This window comes from Pleurodeles waltl, chromosome 11, assembly GCF_031143425.1.
Source record: "Pleurodeles waltl isolate 20211129_DDA chromosome 11, aPleWal1.hap1.20221129, whole genome shotgun sequence".
NCBI classification, from domain to species: domain Eukaryota; kingdom Metazoa; phylum Chordata; class Amphibia; order Caudata; family Salamandridae; genus Pleurodeles; species Pleurodeles waltl.
The window spans coordinates 355,536,595-355,555,010 of NC_090450.1; the positions used below are offsets into that span (position 1 = coordinate 355,536,595).

General features: G+C 46.2%; 1 protein-coding gene and 1 long non-coding RNA gene across 2 annotated transcripts in view; one reads left to right on the plus strand and one right to left on the minus strand.

The window, feature by feature from the left end:
* The window catches only part of AGXT (alanine--glyoxylate aminotransferase), an 879,854-nt gene that overhangs the window by 84,999 nt on the left and 776,439 nt on the right, over positions 1-18,416 (minus strand). The gene's annotated exons all lie outside the window — the stretch shown is intronic.
* LOC138266620 (uncharacterized) overlaps positions 83-18,416 on the plus strand; it is a 33,961-nt gene continuing 15,627 nt past the window's right edge. Inside the window, exon 1 of the long non-coding RNA XR_011199579.1 lies at positions 83-263. This is a non-coding gene — a long non-coding RNA (uncharacterized lncRNA). The remainder of the gene's footprint in view (positions 264-18,416) is intronic.

Below are 18,416 nucleotides of genomic sequence, written 5' to 3' on the forward strand. Positions count from 1 at the left end.
ACCCGAGGTGCTCTGCTGTATGTAGTCCTGGCTGTTCTTGACACATTACTTTTCCTCTCCTGCCCTCTTGTGGCCACTACCGAGAATATCACCTTTAAAATATAAGAGAATTGAGTGGCCTGCACTAGGAAGGAGCTGTTCACAGGCTGAGGGGAGGAATCGAGAGGATGCGGTGTCGGGACATGTCTGCGGCCTGAGGAGAGTGAAAGAATTGACGACAGTGCTGTGCTCCCACTCCCGTTCCATATGAGGAAAGTGAAAAAGTAAGATTTGCGATACATCGTGCCTCTCTCTTTCCCGGCCTGTGTCTGGTGAAGTGGCAGTTATTAAAAGTTTTCATTTTTAAGCTTCTGGACTTTGATTCGAATCCACCTTTATTTGCCGGAATGCTAATTGTAGCGCCCACACCTATATGGCAACCCACTTCTTTATCTGCTTTTCTCTCAAGTTCTCTGGCTATCTGAGCTTCTGCCCTCAGCAATATTAGCTTTCTTTTTACTCGATTTGCATCTTTTCACTCTCCAGCATATATATCGTAGAAATGTATACTACTTCATGCTCTCGACACGGCCACAAAGTACTCGGATTGAGATCAGTTTCCTGGGACGTCATTTCAGTGCATGCTTGAAAGGTTGTGGGGCTATGACTATGCCTAGTTTAGTGCGCGAGGATCGATCTGTGACGTGTTCCAGTCATGAATTTGCACACTGGTCGCTTTATGAGCGTGGGTTGTTGTAGAAAAGTATAAGAATAGCTGAACCCTCCCATGCACGTATCTACCATCTTTTTTAAAAATGGTCTGTGCAATAAAATATGTGAAGGGAAAAAGCCAAATAAGGATCTCGAGAAATACCGGAGGAGCATGTCAGTTATTCTTTTGCAAGAATCGAGTTCGAGAGCTGGGCCATCTTGAGCGAGGAAGAGCTCCCACAAGTGGAACACTTTTGAAGAAAGGAATGGTCAAGCGTAGAGCCAACCTAGAAACTAATGGTCCAATTTGGCAGTAGATGTAAGTTTACGCTGAGGGAAGAGTGGTCCAGTTTTCTGGGCGGATCTTTGCGTGTCGTACATCATTTTAATGGTGCTATGTACAGCCACAAGCAGCCAGGATGTAGATTGGAAGGCAAGCGAGCCGTGATTCCAGATCCAGGAGCTGTCTGGCAGCTGCGTTCTGAATTCTCTTTAGCACGTGAAGCAGGTAGAGAGGGACTACGAGATATGTAGTCAGTTGTGTAGCTGAGAGAGAAAAGCACTGAGGGTGTGGTTGTCTGAATTTATAAAATATCGAGTGTAAATGATTATTTAACACAGGAATCACATGAGGTGCAATGTTCATTTGTTTACTTGGTTTGCTCTGCAAGAGAGATTTTGGAGTGCATGGTCACGTCTGAATTCCTTACTTACGTGGAGAAGATTTGAAGTGTACTTAGCTTTGTGACCAGACGGAGAGGGGGTGCTAACTGGGTCGTTTCCTGCCTGTGAGTATGTCAGGTCCATGCCCTTTATACTCACCCTTCTCAGGTCTGCTCTCTTTCACTCTGCCTTCCACTCCCTCCCCTCAAGTAGTTTCAAGTCTCTCTGCTTCCTCTCAACCTGCTGCCACCCTGTGTCTGTGCCCTGCCTCTGCCCATCCTGTTCTGCCCCTGCCACTTTGTCAGCTACTTCTCCTCCACTTCCCTACTGTAACTGCCCATCCTCTCGTCAATAGATTCTACTTTCCTCGCCCTGTCTCCCCTCAACATTTCCTGCACCAAGAACTTTTTTCTTACATGCCCGTATCCAGTGGTGTGGGAACAGTTTTTAAAGTGGGGGTTTTGCCATTAAAGTTATAGCCCTGAAGTCACAGGGATGGTAAAATATTCAAAGCATCATATAAAAGAAATCACACAAAAAACAAGTTTAGCAAATGTGCCACTCCCATTCAGCAGGAGAGTGGTAAGGGTGTGGTATGTAGCAGGAAGTGCATTTCGGAACACTGGTGAGGTAGCACACTGACATTTACAGACAGAACATCTTCTGTCTTCTTTACATAGACACACAGTTTTACTGGTTAGTCTATGTAGCTCAAAAACGAAACTGAATGGAAATCAGGTTTCAGCATATATATTTATCATATGCACATCACCAAATAAAGCGTCTTAAATTGTTTTAATCAGATGAAAATAATTGTTTCTATCACTCTTCAGAATGACAAAAAATGCTTTATTTGTACTTTGCAAATTAATATAATTTGAAACATAGGTATGGTTCATTTCCCAATCCTTAAATGCTGCTGTGTGTTAGAAAAATGACATGCTACAGCCTTTCCTTTCCTGTAACCTAGCAGCAGGATTGTCACCTAGATCACTTTTCCCAGATCCTCTCACTTTGTTGTCATAGAATTAAAAAGTACGCCCCAGTTTCCAAATAAACAGCCAATGAGGAACATAATATTTAAAGGCACCTTTAATGCCTATTTATCTTCTGAACTCCAGGTTGATTAGATCAGGGGGTGCTACAGTACTCCTTCTTCCAGCGCCTATGGTCTTATCACCTCCACCAACTCTTCTTTCATCCTGCACACCATTCGCCTGATTTTTCTGCTTCTGCTCCTTCTTCCTATCTCTCACCCAGACAGGTCCAGGTCTCCATTTTACCCCTGAACAGTTCCTGCTTTTGCTGGGTCTCTTCTGCCTGCTTCTCCCCTCTTGCCCAAACTGTTCCTCCTGTGACTGCTTCTCTCCTGCTGCCTCCCCAGCAGGGCCTTAATTCACAATTCAACAGTGTTTCCAAAATGATACCTTCCAACACCTTTCAGAGTTAGAATGTAGAGTATATTATTCCAATAGAGCATTTCCCCCCCATACCATTGTGACTTGTACCAGGGATATACCGCATGTCTCTGCAGCCTCTGCGTTTTGGGCGGCCCCACACAGATGCTGCATTAGTTTTTATGTGGAACATGTTACACATTTACCCTACACCATCTAATAAAAGTACACATGATGAGACGGCGTAATCTTGGATATCAACAGTCAATTCACAACACTGGTTAATAATTCATTGTTCACAGTATACAGCACAGTGGGTTGCCAAGAGCCAGGCCGTCCTGTACTAACACGGCTTGTATTCGAGGGGAAGGAAGAAAATAAAATGATTATACTAGCCTGAAACCTGTTTTGCGTATCACTGGCCCTTGGGCAGGTCACAATTCCACGGTTCAAAAAGCACAAACATCTTAAGATACTCTGCCGTCAGGTGTTTTATCTATCTAGAGATATTAGGTCCTTTTATTTGCAAGCTTGGTTTTTATTTTTCATCTTTTTTAAAGTCTACTTAGTGTGTTGATATTTTTCAAATTAACAGGCTTAACTGTCCCGGAAGTTAATGCGATGTTACATCCAATTATGTCCACGGGGTCCAGCAGGAATGTAATATAACTTCAGTTACACTGTAGTACGAACAAAAGACCATGATAGCCCTATTCAGCTGGCGTCACTCAATTTTTATCCCTGCCATATTTTTTTCTTTTGTCCCCTGAAGCTATCTGTACGTTTTCATTAGGTTCAGATTAGAAGCGTGCAAGCACTGCTTTTTGACCTGTTGTAATCTGTTCTGTGGGCTTTAACTACACCCTTCTCACGCCCATCACTTCCATTCGTTCCTGGGCCTGCATTAAAAAAATCCCTTGATGTAATTGGTAAATGCTTTACGTTGGTCCTGCCTTGAGGCTGTTGTGTTACACCTTGCAGACTGACCCTATTACATGGATTATTGCATGATTGGCGATATACTTTAGTGAGGGTGAACTACTTATTTCTTTTGTGTCTCTCTCCTTCGCGCTCCATGGCAGTTATGGTGCTTTGAAGTTTAATTGAACGCGAACAGAGTAAACTCGATTACTGGTATTGGAGCACTCGTCACATTGTTCACACTGTTACCTAATCAGAGCCATTTCAATTTTGTTTTTGTCCCTTCCCTCCACACTCCATGGCTATTAAAAATTCCTTGTTATTTCTAAATGCTTTACATGAAAAAAAAAAAAAAAAAAAAAAAAAACACAGAAATCCTCAACTCGGTTCTTCCTGCACAGCAGGAGAGCCGATACTACAATATTCTCTGCACTCAGGAAACTCACCCCATAATGCTTTGCAGGGCACTCCTTTCATAATTTTGTTTGTTGCTCATAACTCACAGAGTGGTGGTCCTACAACAGCGGGGCCACCACTAAGCCATTCAGCACTACGTGTTCTTTCTGTCTAGCTCATCTTCTGGGTCCCCACACCAGGTTGCCATGGACCCCAAAATGATAACCCCTCCCACCATGCAGTGTCTTTTTATGCTTAGGTCTAGAACTTTTGTTTTACAGGTGGGAGTAGTTTGTGTTTTAAAAGTCTTGTTTTTAATAATGTTCTAATAGGTTTTAAAATGTGTACACTCTCTAGGGGCTAAATATATGGTTACACTGCATTCCGTTCTGCCATTCTCGTTTCTTGTGGATGTGCTCTCTAGGGGCTGACTATATGTTTACATTACCATGTTTCTTACAAATGTTTTTTTTATTGTGGTGCCCTATAGGGGCTTTTCTGAGCATTACAGCCAAGATACTACAATATTCACTGCACTCAGAAGCTCCTAACTCAACTTGTGGTGGTCCTAGGACAATGGGACCACCTTCAAAACGTTCATCACAACGTGCTCTTTCTATCTAGATCATCTCTGGGTCCCCACACTAGGTGAGTGAGGACCCCAAAATAATAAGCCATCCCACTATTCAGCATCTTTTTATCCTTTCTTATGGTTTGGACTTTTGTTTTTCAGATCGGAGTAGTTTGTGTTTTAAGGGCATTGGTTGCTCCAGTAGGCCTGCTAGTATTTTTAGTTATATGCAAGGACACTGGAATTAGGTGGCAAGAAAAGTCCAGTTATGCATTGCAAATGCTAGCAATTTCAGTGAAAAGTGTGAACATTAAACTGTGCATAAGAAATGGTGTGTATGCATATTGTCATGTTATACTCTGATAATGTTAATGATGCATATGCAAACACATACAAAAACCTAAGACTTTCCTTTCCCAATTATGTATACGCATCAATTAGTGGCTGCATATATAAAATAAACTGGCGTGCACACATGAAGGCATGATATATAAATATTCTGCTCTGCTTTGCTGCCTTAATGTATCTTGGTCAGACCCAAAACATTTTGGTTCATGTGCACAATCAAGGGTTTTAGACTGCAGAAGCCTTGTTTTGGTCAGGAGAGGCTCCCCACACCCCGCATCTCCTCATGTCTGCCTCCGTGCCCTGACCCTGCCCTCACTGCGAGTTCAAGGCCCTCCACCACCCGCAGGCACCCACCTGTTGCCTCATCCCTGGTGTCTAGTGGTTGCCATAGATATTGTGTGTCTATCCTGTAATCTGTCTTTTGCTTTTTCGTGCCGTTTTTCATGCCGTTTATCCTTTTTGTGCCATTATTTGCTCTCTGCCTCTCTCCCCTGTTTTTTATGCCTTTTTCTTTGTTTATTGCCTTTTTTTTTTTTTAGCTCTTTTTCAGCTTTTTGCGCTTTCCCCTTTCCCGCCGCTGCGTCCCCTACGGCCCGCCCCCCTCGTGCCCCCATTTGCCCACCGCTCCTGCCTCCCAGCTGCTCCTCCCTCCCACCTCCCCTTCTTCACAGACGCGCTGGAGGCAAGCCCGTCTGCGCCCGTCCGCGCCTGGACCGTGCCCAGCGCCAGACCCCCTGGGCCCACACGCTCCCCATGCCGCCACACGCCATTACAACGCCGAAGAACTCCACGTTCTCAACCCTGGCCGCCACACCGCCTGCGTCCAGGCCTCCCCGAGGCACACCCATTGACCCTTCTGCTGCCGGATGTGCAACTTCACCTGCACCCAAGCCACCAAGCACCACAATAGCTCCACCCACAACCACCTCAGCTGCATCCTCCTCAACACCTGCTCCGTCCACAAGCACACCGTCGAACTCTGGGACCTTCTCACCTCGACCTCCCCAGACATCCCCTTCCTCACCGAAACCTGGATGAACCCCTCCTCGGAACCAGACATCGCCATAGCCATCCCGGAAGGCTACTAGATTACTGACAGAGACCGCACCAACAAACCGGGAGGAGTCGCCGCCATAGTCCACAGGAGCACCATCAGGATCTCAACCAACACCCATGACACCATCGATGCTGCAGAACACTTGCACTTACAGATTCACGTCAACACCAACACCACCCACCGAGGAACCCTTGTCTACAGACCCCAGGCCCCCGACCACTGTTCTGCTACGCCATCGCCGACACAGTCAGCATCCACGCCCTCGCCTCTACAGACTACATGCTCCTCAGCGACCTGAATTTCCACCTAGAGAACACCAAAGACAGCAACACCTCAGCCTTGATCGACAACCTCTGTCTCAAACAACTCGTCACAATGTCCACCCACTCAGCCGGCCACACGCTCGACCCCATCTTCTCCGCCAGCAGCCACATCACCTTCACTCACACCACCGAACTCCACAGGACTGACCACTACTGTGTCCACTTCACCTTCCAGAAACCCACCGCTCACCACCACCTGCAACAGACCCTCGCCGTAGGTGGAGCAAGATCTCAGAGGACCAGCTGATCTCCACCCTTGCCCATGCCCCGCCACCCAGCACCAGTGACCAACACCGCCGCCCTCAACCTCAACCAATGGCTAGACGACTGCGCCAACACCCTCGCTCCACTTAGGAAACCACCCAACACCCGCACCAGCACGAAAGCACCCTGGTTCACCGCCGACCTTCAGGCCTCCAAGTGGGAGTGCTGGAAAATCGACAAGATTTGGTGCCACGAACAAACAGAGAGCAACCACGCCGCTCTCAAGACAGCCATCCACAAGCATCACCAGCTCATCTGGACTACCAAAAGATAATTCTACAAAGACCGAATCGACAACAACACGCATGACAGCAAGGAACTCTTCAGCATCATCAAATAACTTGCCAACCCCAAGTACTGCTCCATCGCCCCCCCACCCTCTCGCAGGACCTCTGCGACTCCCTTGCCACCTTTTTTCACTGCAAGATCACAGATATCCACTGCAGCTTTGCCTCCCCGATCCCCACGACCACCGCGGCCTACACTAACCCCAACGCACCCATCTACACCAACCTCCTGAGCGCCTGGACCCACACCAAAAACGAGGATACCACCAAGACCATGAGCACCATCCACTCCAGATCACCCGCCGACCCCTGCCCTCACCATGTCTTCAACAAAGCCAGCCAAATCATCGCCTCCCAACTCCGCACTATCATCAACACCTCCTTCGAGGCCGCCACCTTCCCGGTGAGCTGGAAACACACCGAAGTCAACACCCTACTCAAAAAAAAGCAAGGCAGACCCCGAAGACCTCAAGAATTATTGGCCCATCTCCCTCCTTCCCTTCCCAGCGAAGGTCGTCGAGAAGATAGTTAACAGCCAACTATCCTGCTTCCTGGAGGACAACAGCCTGCTCGACATCTCCCAATCCAGCTTCCGCAAGAACCACAGCACCGCAACCGCTCTCACCACCGCAACAGACGACATCAGGATCATGCTCGACAAAGGCGAAATCCTCCTTGACCTCTCGGCAGCCTTCGATACTGTGTCACCACACACAAGGCCCTAGACTGGATCACATCCTTCCTTTCCGGCAGAACTGAGCCCCCCTCTCTCCGTTCCCGTCGAAAGCCACCAATACCATTTGCGGAGTCCCCCAAGCATCCTCTCTCAGCCCAATCCTTTTTAACGTCTACATGGTGCCGCTCACCAGCATCGTCCGATCCCACGCCCTCAATATAGTCTCCTTCGCGGACGACACCCAACTGATCCTCTCACTCACTAAGGACCCCACCACCACCAAGACCAGTCTCCACAACAGACTTAATGCCATTGCCAAATTGATAGAGATAAGCCGCCTCAAACTGAACTCTGATAAGACGGAGATCCTCGTCCTCGGGTCCAACCGATCAGCATGGGATGACCCCTGGTAGCCTGCCACACAAGGAACTGCACCAACTCCCACCACCCACGCACGCAACCTCCGCTTCATACTGGACTCATCACTCACCATGACCCAGCAAGTCAATGACATCTCATCCTCATGTTTCAACACCCTTCGCATGCTTCGCAAGACCTTCAGATTGATCCCCATCGAAACCATAAGAACAGTCACCCACGCCCTCGTCAGCAGCAGACTAGACTACGGCAACGCACTCTACGCAGGAACACTGGCCAAGCTCCAGAGGAAACTTCAGCGCATTCAGAACGCCTCCGCACATCTCATACTCAATCTCCCACGCTCACAAGGCTCTCCACGATGCAGGCCCGGCCTACCTCAATGAGCGTCTCAACTTCCACGTTTCCACCTGCCAGCTCCGCTCACCTCACCCTCGCCACCGTCCCCAGCATCAACCGTACCACAGCCGGCGGCAGATCCTTATCCCACCTCACTGCCAAAACCTGGAACTCCCGCCCCGTCAACCTACGTCTGACCCAGGACCTCCTGACCTTCAGGAAACGCCTCATGACCTGGCTATTCGAGCAGTAGCTTCACCCCCCACGTGCCTTGAGACCCTAACGGGTGAGTAGCGCGCTTAACAAATGTTTGATTGATTGATTGCGTGAGCTCTACAATGAACTGTCATTCAGAGTTTAGTTTGTCTATAGTACATTGGTTTGGCTCAGTAGATTTTAAGAGGCGAAAGGATGGTTCAGGAGGACTCTTTAGGAAATAAAAAAAACACTTATCTGTGGACAACAAATAATTTAAAGAAAACATGTCAGTGCAGTTATCTCAAGGCTCAGGAGCAAGTGTTTTCCTTGACCGGGAGTTTCTTCTCTGAGGACTTTGGAACACTGAGCCACTTGCCTCCAAAAGCCTCCTGACCGCTCCTCATTTCTCTTAAAATATGCTGACTCAAACCAGTATCTTGCAGATTCAAATCAAACTTTGAATGATCAAGTGTACTCTGGTGCCCACACAAGGCAAAGTTTCTGCAGTCAAACAGTGCACACTTAAAACATGACAATATGCATACACTGCATAGCTGCCAGGTTTACAGTTTGCCTATGTGTGACACTTCTTAGTTCGCGTATGCTTATTATGTGAGACATTTCATTTCCTTATATGTGACACTTTGAGTGACACTTTATTTGATATAGAACAAAGCAGTTTGCTCATGTAATAATATACATTTTGTGCATAATAGCACTTTTGGAGTACGCCTCAAACTAAATCTGTTTCTGAGGATTCCAGCTGATAAAAACAAAGCAATACGGAAGAAGACTATCCTGATTTAGAGGAAACATTGCAAACCCCAAGTGCATCAGGACACCACAAGAATGCATGACATGAAGACAAGTGAAATATTGCCGCTTTCAAGTACAACTTGCAAGTTTATAGTTAATAAAAGAGCAACACTTTCAATGCACTCTCAGTTAATTTTCCTTCAAAAAACTGTTTAGTAAAAACTTGAAGAAGAACCATACCCCTTCGGCAGGTAACACTGCTTTTAGACAATTCGAGACAGAAAGAAGCTAGTGGTCTCATAACAAGTAGACACAATTATGGCATTGCAAATAGGGCTGGGTGGAGTTTGCGAGCTGAACTCCACAAAGTGTTGAAAAGCTCTTCTGTGCTTCACGGAGTTCCGTGAGCGGTGGAGTTTGGGTATGTTACGGTGTGTTTCAGTGCCAGGAGATTCTCCTGTGCTGTAAAATTAGCAGAAATGGCATCACGTGGAGTGCCAGAGGGTGCTAAGTTCTTTCTGCTGCTCAAGTAGATTTTCAACTCAAGCAGCAGCTTCCTAAACACGAGTGGCAGCTTTTTCAATGCGAGCAGTAGTGGCCTGCTGTGACTGCCCGCATTCAGAAATCTTGCTTGCACGCTCCAACTTACAGATTCCTCTTGCTCACCAAAATAACAATGGCGAGCCATGCAAGAAAAAAAAAAAAAAAAAAAAAAAAAAAAAACCTCTGCTTCATGCCAATTCGCTGACTTTTTCAGAACTCTGAGCTCTGCTTGTAGCGGTCAAAACTAAACAAACTGCCAGTGGAGCAGAATTGTTAGCCCACCGTGCTGTTTGCATACAATGAATTAATCAATTTTTGATATGAGTATAGGGGCTATAATGTAAATGCTTCATGTGCCTGAACAGTATATTTTTCTCTCCCACCCTTCTATCCTACCTTCTGTTTCGCAGTGTTAATAAGGAGGAGTCAACAAGCTATGTTGAAGTCCCAGTTCAAAAGCGCTCCTTCCCTGAACCCTTTTACCAGCTTTTCAAAGCACCTATGTTTCCCTCTGTTGCACGGGGTGAAATGTCTAGCAGCCAGCACCGCACTGTGTGAGGTGGACATCAGTGAATGGGAGCTTCTGAAGGCTGTGAAAGGCCCGGAGGCAGCACTAGTCTGCACACTCCAACTGAGAGACAAGGGGGCAAAAAGACACAGATAGACTGTGTCTAAAGCCCAACTTCAAAGATACAGTAACAGACACAGATGTACAGACACCGGGTTTTAGAGACGGTGGGGGGGGATAAAGACATGAGTAGAGTACCACTACGATTTAAGAGATACGTGGCAGAAAGGCACAGGGAATTCACTCCAAAACGTAGGGACACAGACATGGGGCATAAGGGTATGGGTGAATTGGCACTAATTACAAACAAGGATCAGCAAGAAAGAAACTGAAAATGAGAGAGACCGAAAACAGAGTGAAAGGATTAAAAAAATTAATGTAACCTTGTGTAACGTAACTGGTGCTCAGGTAAGTGCATGAATACTTGTGGTTCAGGGTTGTGCTACAAAAAACTGCAAAAATAAATCTCTACCTTCCACGATGACAATGCCTGTATGCCTCACTTAACCCCTTGGTTGCCAAGGATGTAACAGTTACGTCCTTGGCTGCAGCACTGTGGTGCCAAGGACGTAATCGTTACATCCTAGGACTGGCTCATGGGGGGAGCCTAACCCCCTTCCCCCAGGGCAGGGATGGAAGGGGAATCGCTTCCTCAGCCCCCGTGATGTCATCGCTCAGAGGCCACCCCCCATCGCGATGGAAGCTCAGCTTCCAGCGCAATCGGAAGAGAAATGCAAAGCACTTCTCTTCCAATCGGGGGATGGGGGCGGCACAGAGACATGAAAGGAAAGAAAAGGCATTTCCTTTGATGTCTCTGAGCATTTCTGGAGCCTGATCGTGAAGTGATCGGGCTGCAGAAATGCCCACTAAGCACCAGGGATTTTTTTATTTTTTTGTATTTATGTATAACGGGAGCGGCACCTTTGGCAAGGGCTGCTTCCCAGGAGGGCAATTCATTATCAGACCTCCCCCTGGAAGCAGATCAGCCTATTTCAGTTAGGCCTATCTGCGCCCCCCCGGGGCAGAACCCACTAGATACCAGGGGTAATTTTTTCAGTTTTTTTACATGTGGGGAGTGACCCCTTAGGCAAGGATCGCTCCCCTGGGGACAAATTGTTTTTATGCCATTTCTGCTTATTTGTCCCACAGTTGGGCAGAACCACTAGACCCCAGTTTTTTTTTTTTTTTACATCCGTTTCACGCAAGGGGAGCGGCCCCTTAGGCATGGGTTGCTCCCCTGGGGGTCAAATTTATTTTAGGCCATTTCGGCTTCCCATGGGGGCTGATCAGCCTATTTTAATTAGGCCGATATGCTCCCAAGGGGGGCTGAAACCACTGGGCACCAGATATATATTTTTTTTTTAACCAGCTGGGGAGCGACCCCTTAAGCAAGGGATTCAGAAAGCCCAGCAAAGACCAGGGAATAATAAAAAAAAAAAAAAAAAAAGAGGGTGGGGGTATGGACATATCCCCACCCCAAATAAATGGGGACAAAGTTGTTCTGCCCACCGGTGTGCAGATGGGGCAATTACCCCTGATCCACTTCCCCGGGTGGGGGGCAGAAAGCCTACTAGAAGCCAGGGAAATGAAAAAAAAAAAAAAATAGTGGGGTGGTGGCTACCAACCAGTAGGGGCATGGTTATGCCCCACCCCAACTAAAGGGGGTAAGAGTCTGACAGCTTCCCCCCCTCCTCACACTAAAAGATCTTATCCCAATGGCAAGCAAGATGACATTTGATTATTTTGGGTTTGGTTTTACATTTGGGCCATGAGAGCTTGTCTAACTCTCAGTCGTCTCACTTGGAACGGTGAGGGCTGCACTTTTTGGACTTTGGGCCGCTGCCATGTATAAAAAAATAAAATAAAATAAAAAAAATCTACGAGACCTAGACTCATCTGAAAACTAAACATCTGGGTGAGTCCAGGGTGGTGTGCTTCACATGCACCCCGCATCATTTGCCTACCGAAAATTCCTGCAAAACTCCACTTTTGCTTGAAATCACACATTTTCCCCCACATTTTTGTGGCGGAACCTTCCGGAATCCAAAAAATTCCTAACACCCAGCATTGTTGCATCTATACCGATAAAAATTCTGCCCCACTTGTCAGCCTGAAAATGTTTTTTCTCAAACTGCCCTTTTGAACCCACTTTGGTTCCGCCTCAATTTCAACATGTTTTTGGCTCTTCCCTGTCACAAGCACTTGGCCCACCTACACAAGTGAGGTATCATTTTTATCGGGAGACTCAGGGAAACGTTTCGTGGTAGGAAATTTGTACCGGTGCGGTGAGCCCATGGAGAAATGTGGTTTTTAAGCTAAATTTGAGGTTTGCTAAGGATTCTGGGTAAGAAAACACTGGGTTATCCATGCAGGTCACACCTCCCTGAACTCTCTCTGATGTCTAGTTTTCAGAAATGTCTGGGTTTCCTAGGTTTCCCTAGATGGCTGCTGAGCCCGTGATAAAAAACGTAGGTACATCATCCTCCCCTCACCCCCGCAAAAACAGGTAGTTTTGTATTTGATAATTTTGATGTGTCCACGTAGTCTTTTGGGGGCATGTGTGTCAGTGAGCACTAGGCCTACCGACACGAGTGAGGTACCATTTTTATGGGGAGACCTGGGGGAATGCTGGGTGGGAGGAAGTTTGTGGCTCCACTCAGATCTCAGATTCCAGAACTTTGCAGCACTGAAATGTGAGGAAAGTTCTTTTGTCAAATTTTGAGGTGTGTGAAGGATTCTGGGTAACAGAACCTGGTTAGAGCACCACAAGTTACCCCATGCTGGGTTCCCCTAGATGTCTAGTTTTCAGAAATGTCCAGGTTTGCTAGGTTTCCCTAGATGCCGGATGAGCTAGAGGCCAAAACCACAGCTAGGCACTTTGCAAAAAAACAGGTCGGGTTTCTTTGGGGAAATGTGATGTGTCCATGTTGTGTTTTGGGGCATTTCCTGTCATAGGCACTAAGCCTACCCACACCAGTGAGGTACCATTTTTATCGGGAGACTTGGGGGAATGCTGGGTGGAAGGAAATGTGTGGCTCCTCTCAGATTCCAGAACTTTCTATCACCGAAATGTGAGGAAAAAGTTTTTTTTTTTCCTTCAAATTTTGAGGTTTGTAAAGGATTCTGGGTAACAGAACCTAGTGAAAGCCCCACAAGTGACCCTATCATGGATTCCCTTAGGTGTCTGGCTTTAAAAAATGCATAGGTTTGGTAGGTTTCCCTAGGTGCCGTCTGAGCTAGAGGCCAAAATCCACAGCTAGTCACTTTCCCAAAAAAACGTTAGATTTCAATGTAAAAACGTGATGGGTCCATGTTGCTTTTCCTGTCACGGGCATTAGGCCTACCCACACAAGTGAGGTACCATTTTTATCAGGAGACTTGGGGGAACACAGGATAGAAGAAAAAGTATTATTGACCCTTGTCTTGCTCTAATTTTTTTCCTTCCAAATGTAAGACAGTGTGTAAAAAAGACATCTATTTGAGAAATGCCATGTAATTCACATGCTAGTATGGGGACCCCAGAATTCAGAGATGTGCAAATAACCACTGCTTCTCAACACCTTATCTTGTGCCCATTGTGGAAATACAAAGGTTTTCTTGATACCTATTTTTCACTCTTTATATTTCACCAAATGAATTGCTGTATACCTTGTATACAATGAAATCCCATTGCAAGGTGCAGCTCACTTATTGGCTCTGGGTACCTAGGGTTCTTGGTGAACCTACAAGCCCTATATATCTCCGCAACCAGAAGAGTCCAGCAGATGTAAAGGTATATTGCTTTAAAAAAATCTGCCATAGCTGTAAAAAGTTACAGAAGAAAACATGGACAGAAATGGCTCTTTATTTCACCTCAATTTCAATATTATTTTATTTTGGCTGTTATTTTCTGCAGGAAAATCTTGAAGGATCTTTCCGAATGACCCCTTGCTGAATTCAGAATTGTGTCTACTTTTCAGAAATGTTTAGCTATCTGGGATCCAGCATTGGTTTCACACCCATTTCTTGCACCAACTGGAAGGAGGCTGAAAGCACAAAACATAGTAACAATTGGGTATGTCCCACTAAAAAGACCAAAAATGTGGTTTTCTGATTCAAGTTTGCCTGTTCCTGAAAGCTGGGAAGATGGTGATTGTAGCACAGCAAACCCTTTGTTGATTCCATTTTGAGGGAAAAAACACATGCTTTCTTCTGCAGCTCTTTTTTCCCCATTTTGTTTTTAAAAAACTACATTTTAGCTGTATTTTGGCTAATTTCTTGGTCTCTTTCAGGGGAACACACAAACTCTGGGTACTTCAAGAATCCCTAGGATGTTGGAAAAAAAAAAAAAAGGAGGCAAATTTGGTGTGGGTAGCTTATGTGGACAGTAAGTTATGAGGGTCTAAGCATGATCTGTCCCAAATAGCCAAAAAAAAGGCCTGGCACCTGAGGGTTGAAAGGCCTGGCAGTGAAGGGATTAAACAGCATATAGGGGCATATTTAAGAGGCCCTAAGGCCACCAGCGCGTCACTTTAGTGATGCTCCAGTGGCGCTATGCCCTGCGCCATACTTTCAAGGTGGCGTTAAGTCACTTTTTGTGGCTTAACGCTACCTTGTAAATACAGCCCCTTCACACGCAGCCCTTTGTGTGAAAGGGTGTGCAATTGGTGTTGCTGTGGGTGTGCCACAGCAACATCCATTGCATTTTGACACTGCCTCAGATTTGAGATTGGGGTGGCGTTAGCGAGGCACAGCAAGGAGAAATACTTTTATTCCTCCTCGTTCTTTGCTTTTTTCTATGTGTGCTGCATTCTGCAAATGCCAGAAATGATTGTTTTGTTTGAGAAGGTGTCCCTTCTTGCTCATAAACAATCATTTCAAAATGACGCTTCTGCACCGGTGTGTGCTGCAAAATGCAGCACACACAGAAGTGCCAAATCTCCATTAGTGATTGTTTATGTGTGGGAAGGTGACCCTTGCGGCACATAAACAATCAAACCCCTCAACATAGACATCCTTGCACCATGGCGCGAGGATCACTGCATTGGCGCAGGCAGCTTTATTTTGCGCCAGCTCCGAGGACAACGCAGGGTGTGCCATATTCAATTAAATACGGCGCATACCTGCATTGTGAAAATGATGAGGCACGCCGCTGCCAATTTTGGCGCAGCATTGCACTCAGTCATTTTCTTTTAAAAATGGGCCATAGTGTGTTGTGCTCTGCACCACGTCGGGCGGTGTTTGCACTGTAATTCCATTTCCGAATATGTTAGACAGCCCAGCGAGGTGTGCCGGTGCTCCCCCCCCCCCCCCACTTGCAGTGTCCCAAAAAAACAACCAAAGCAGGCTTCTGTTTGTTCATTGGTGACGCCACTAGTTGCTGAATCAATGTGATCAGGGGAAGCCCTTTATTCATAGCTCAGTTTTCTTAAAGAAACGTGACATTCACATTAGCAGCTGCGCCAGAGGGTGGAGTGTATTAGCCTGAGTTGGCGACTTCAGATCTGGGGGATCTAGGTTCGAACCTCGGCGTTGGCTCAAAATCCTGTTATTCTGGGCAAATCACTTAATCTCCCCGTGCCTACAATTCAGCTCCTTCAGACCCTCACCTGTGACTTGCTGTGCTTTACAAATCATGGATTTATTTTAAATAAAGTATCAACTGATTCAGTGTCACCATAGCAATGCGAGTGAGGCATAGGCGGCTCCATAAATAATTGCCTGGCACTACCAGTAGTAACCGAGCACGCTGGGTTAATTTTAGTCATTTACATGCAGCACCTCATGATTGCACAAAAAGTATGAGCTGCTAATCTATTTTAGTACGGTGATGCCCACATCTGCACTAAAATGTGTTAGTCTAACACCTGAAGTGAGGTATTTAGCAGGGCTTATGAACAGTTTTATCTAACATGTTTAATTTTAATTGCAACCAGTGAAAACAAGGGAGTTGATTTTTAAGACTTCTATGAATGCCATTGCAACAAGGACAAGTAGAAAGTTGTTAGATCTTGATTCACAGAATTTCAGTTTGCATATTTTCATGGGCATAGGCATGATTCACTACTGCAGAATATTTTCATGCTAGATTTATTTTCAGTGGCCATATCTCTCTGAAATCTGTGTAATTCGTTTTTGCATAATTGTGTGAAATACTAAATCGCTCAAAATATGCAAACTATGAAACCAGCATTTAACCCTATATTTTTGTGCAAGATGCGTTTTTGTGCTAACTTTGGATGATAGCACCCATTTCATGCTAAAAAAAAATAAAAAAATAAAAAAAATGCAGGCATCCTTTCACCATGATGCAAGGATGCCAGAGTTGTAGGCATGATTGTTTTTGTGCAGGAAGGGACATTTCCCTGCACAAAACAGTCCTGAGAGGCATTTTTCTCCTTCTATTTGTGCTGCTAAGAAACTATAACCCTCTGCCCCGGGGCCTCCATCCCTCAGCCTAAATATTTAATTTGTTAAATCTTGGCCCCAGGGATCTCATCCCCTGGGGCACAGCCTAAACATTTATTTTTTGGGGCTGCAAAACTTTGCCCCTAGGACCCCACCCCCTGAGCCCAGCCAAAGCATTCAATATTTGGGGGGGGGGGGGGAGGAGGGCCCGCGTGGCCACTCTCCCCACCCCATCCCCCCAAGCAGGGCCAAACATTACATTTTGTATGGGGAGAGGGGGCGAATGGCCCCTGGGGCCCAGCCATGTGACCTGGTTGCCCCCCCAGAGCACCCAGTCACAATGACCTTGGGGGAGCCTGGGGGCCCCCATGGTCCCATTTGGCTCCCTGCTTGAGCCAGCATTGCTGTCAAAGAGAGGGAGCTACTAAAGCAGCTCACCTACTGTGAGAGCAATTGTTTCTTCTGTCTCCCTACCTGCATCTTCGCAGGCAGAGAAACAGAGGAAACCTCTGCTCATAGCAATGGAGAGCTGTTTGACACAACAAACTGAGTTTTTGCCCTGGCAGTGTCCTTCTGGGACCCCCACACCAGAGCTGAGGGGGCAGGATTTCTCTACACTGGCCCCCTTCTTTTCTTTTTACACTTTTTTTTTAGGGACTCAGCTGAAGCGGAGTCTCAAGATGGCTGCCTACACTTCCTGGTTGAAGTGTTGGCAGCCAATCGGAGCTGTGCATTTCCCTGCAAGAGCTCGACATGGCCCTAAATATACAAATTTATTGTCCCTTTAATATCTCAAAAACTACCGGACAGATTTACACCCAACAAGCGAAAAAGCATAATCTGTGTACCAAAAGCTAACTTTCTTCCAAATTTGGTGTAATTCCACCCAGTGGTTCGGTCTGTGGTCGTGCCTAATGATCCTATGGGAAATTAACGTGGGAAATGGAACTTTTTTGACCATCCCTTTTTCTCTGCCCCACTTGACGGATCACCCCGAAACTTTTTGTGCACAACAAGAATCACGGGGGCACCTTTTCTGGAAAATTTCATGAAGATTCATTGAACAGTGTCAAAGATATAGGCAAGTCAAAAAACGCTTGTGTATGGAAACATGGTTCTAACTATAACTACTTAGTGGCAACCACCACTAGGTATATATATATATATATATATATATATATATATATATATATATATATATATATATATATATATACACACACACACATATACATATATACACACACACATATATATATATATACATACACACACACACACACATACACACACACACATACACACACATGGGTCTCTGAGTGGGTCTGAGAGGCTGCATGAGTCTCGCATGCGCCCCCCCCCTCCCAGGGACAATTTCTGCTTTCTGCCCGGGGACTCCATCTCCTGGGGCCTGGCCATAAATAAATGGAGGAGGGGCCACACAGTTCCCTCTCCGGGCCGTTGTTTTGCCCTGGGGACCCAAATAGAAGGTGGAGTAGTGACCTGAATTACAGGCGCACCAGCACCCTGACTAAATCCAGCTTCACCATACTGCGCATAATCCTCTTCTGATGACTCCCAGCCCCCCCCCCCGGTTCAAACCGGATATAGAAGGAGATGCATTGGTTGCCCCATTTAAAGCATCGACTCAGTG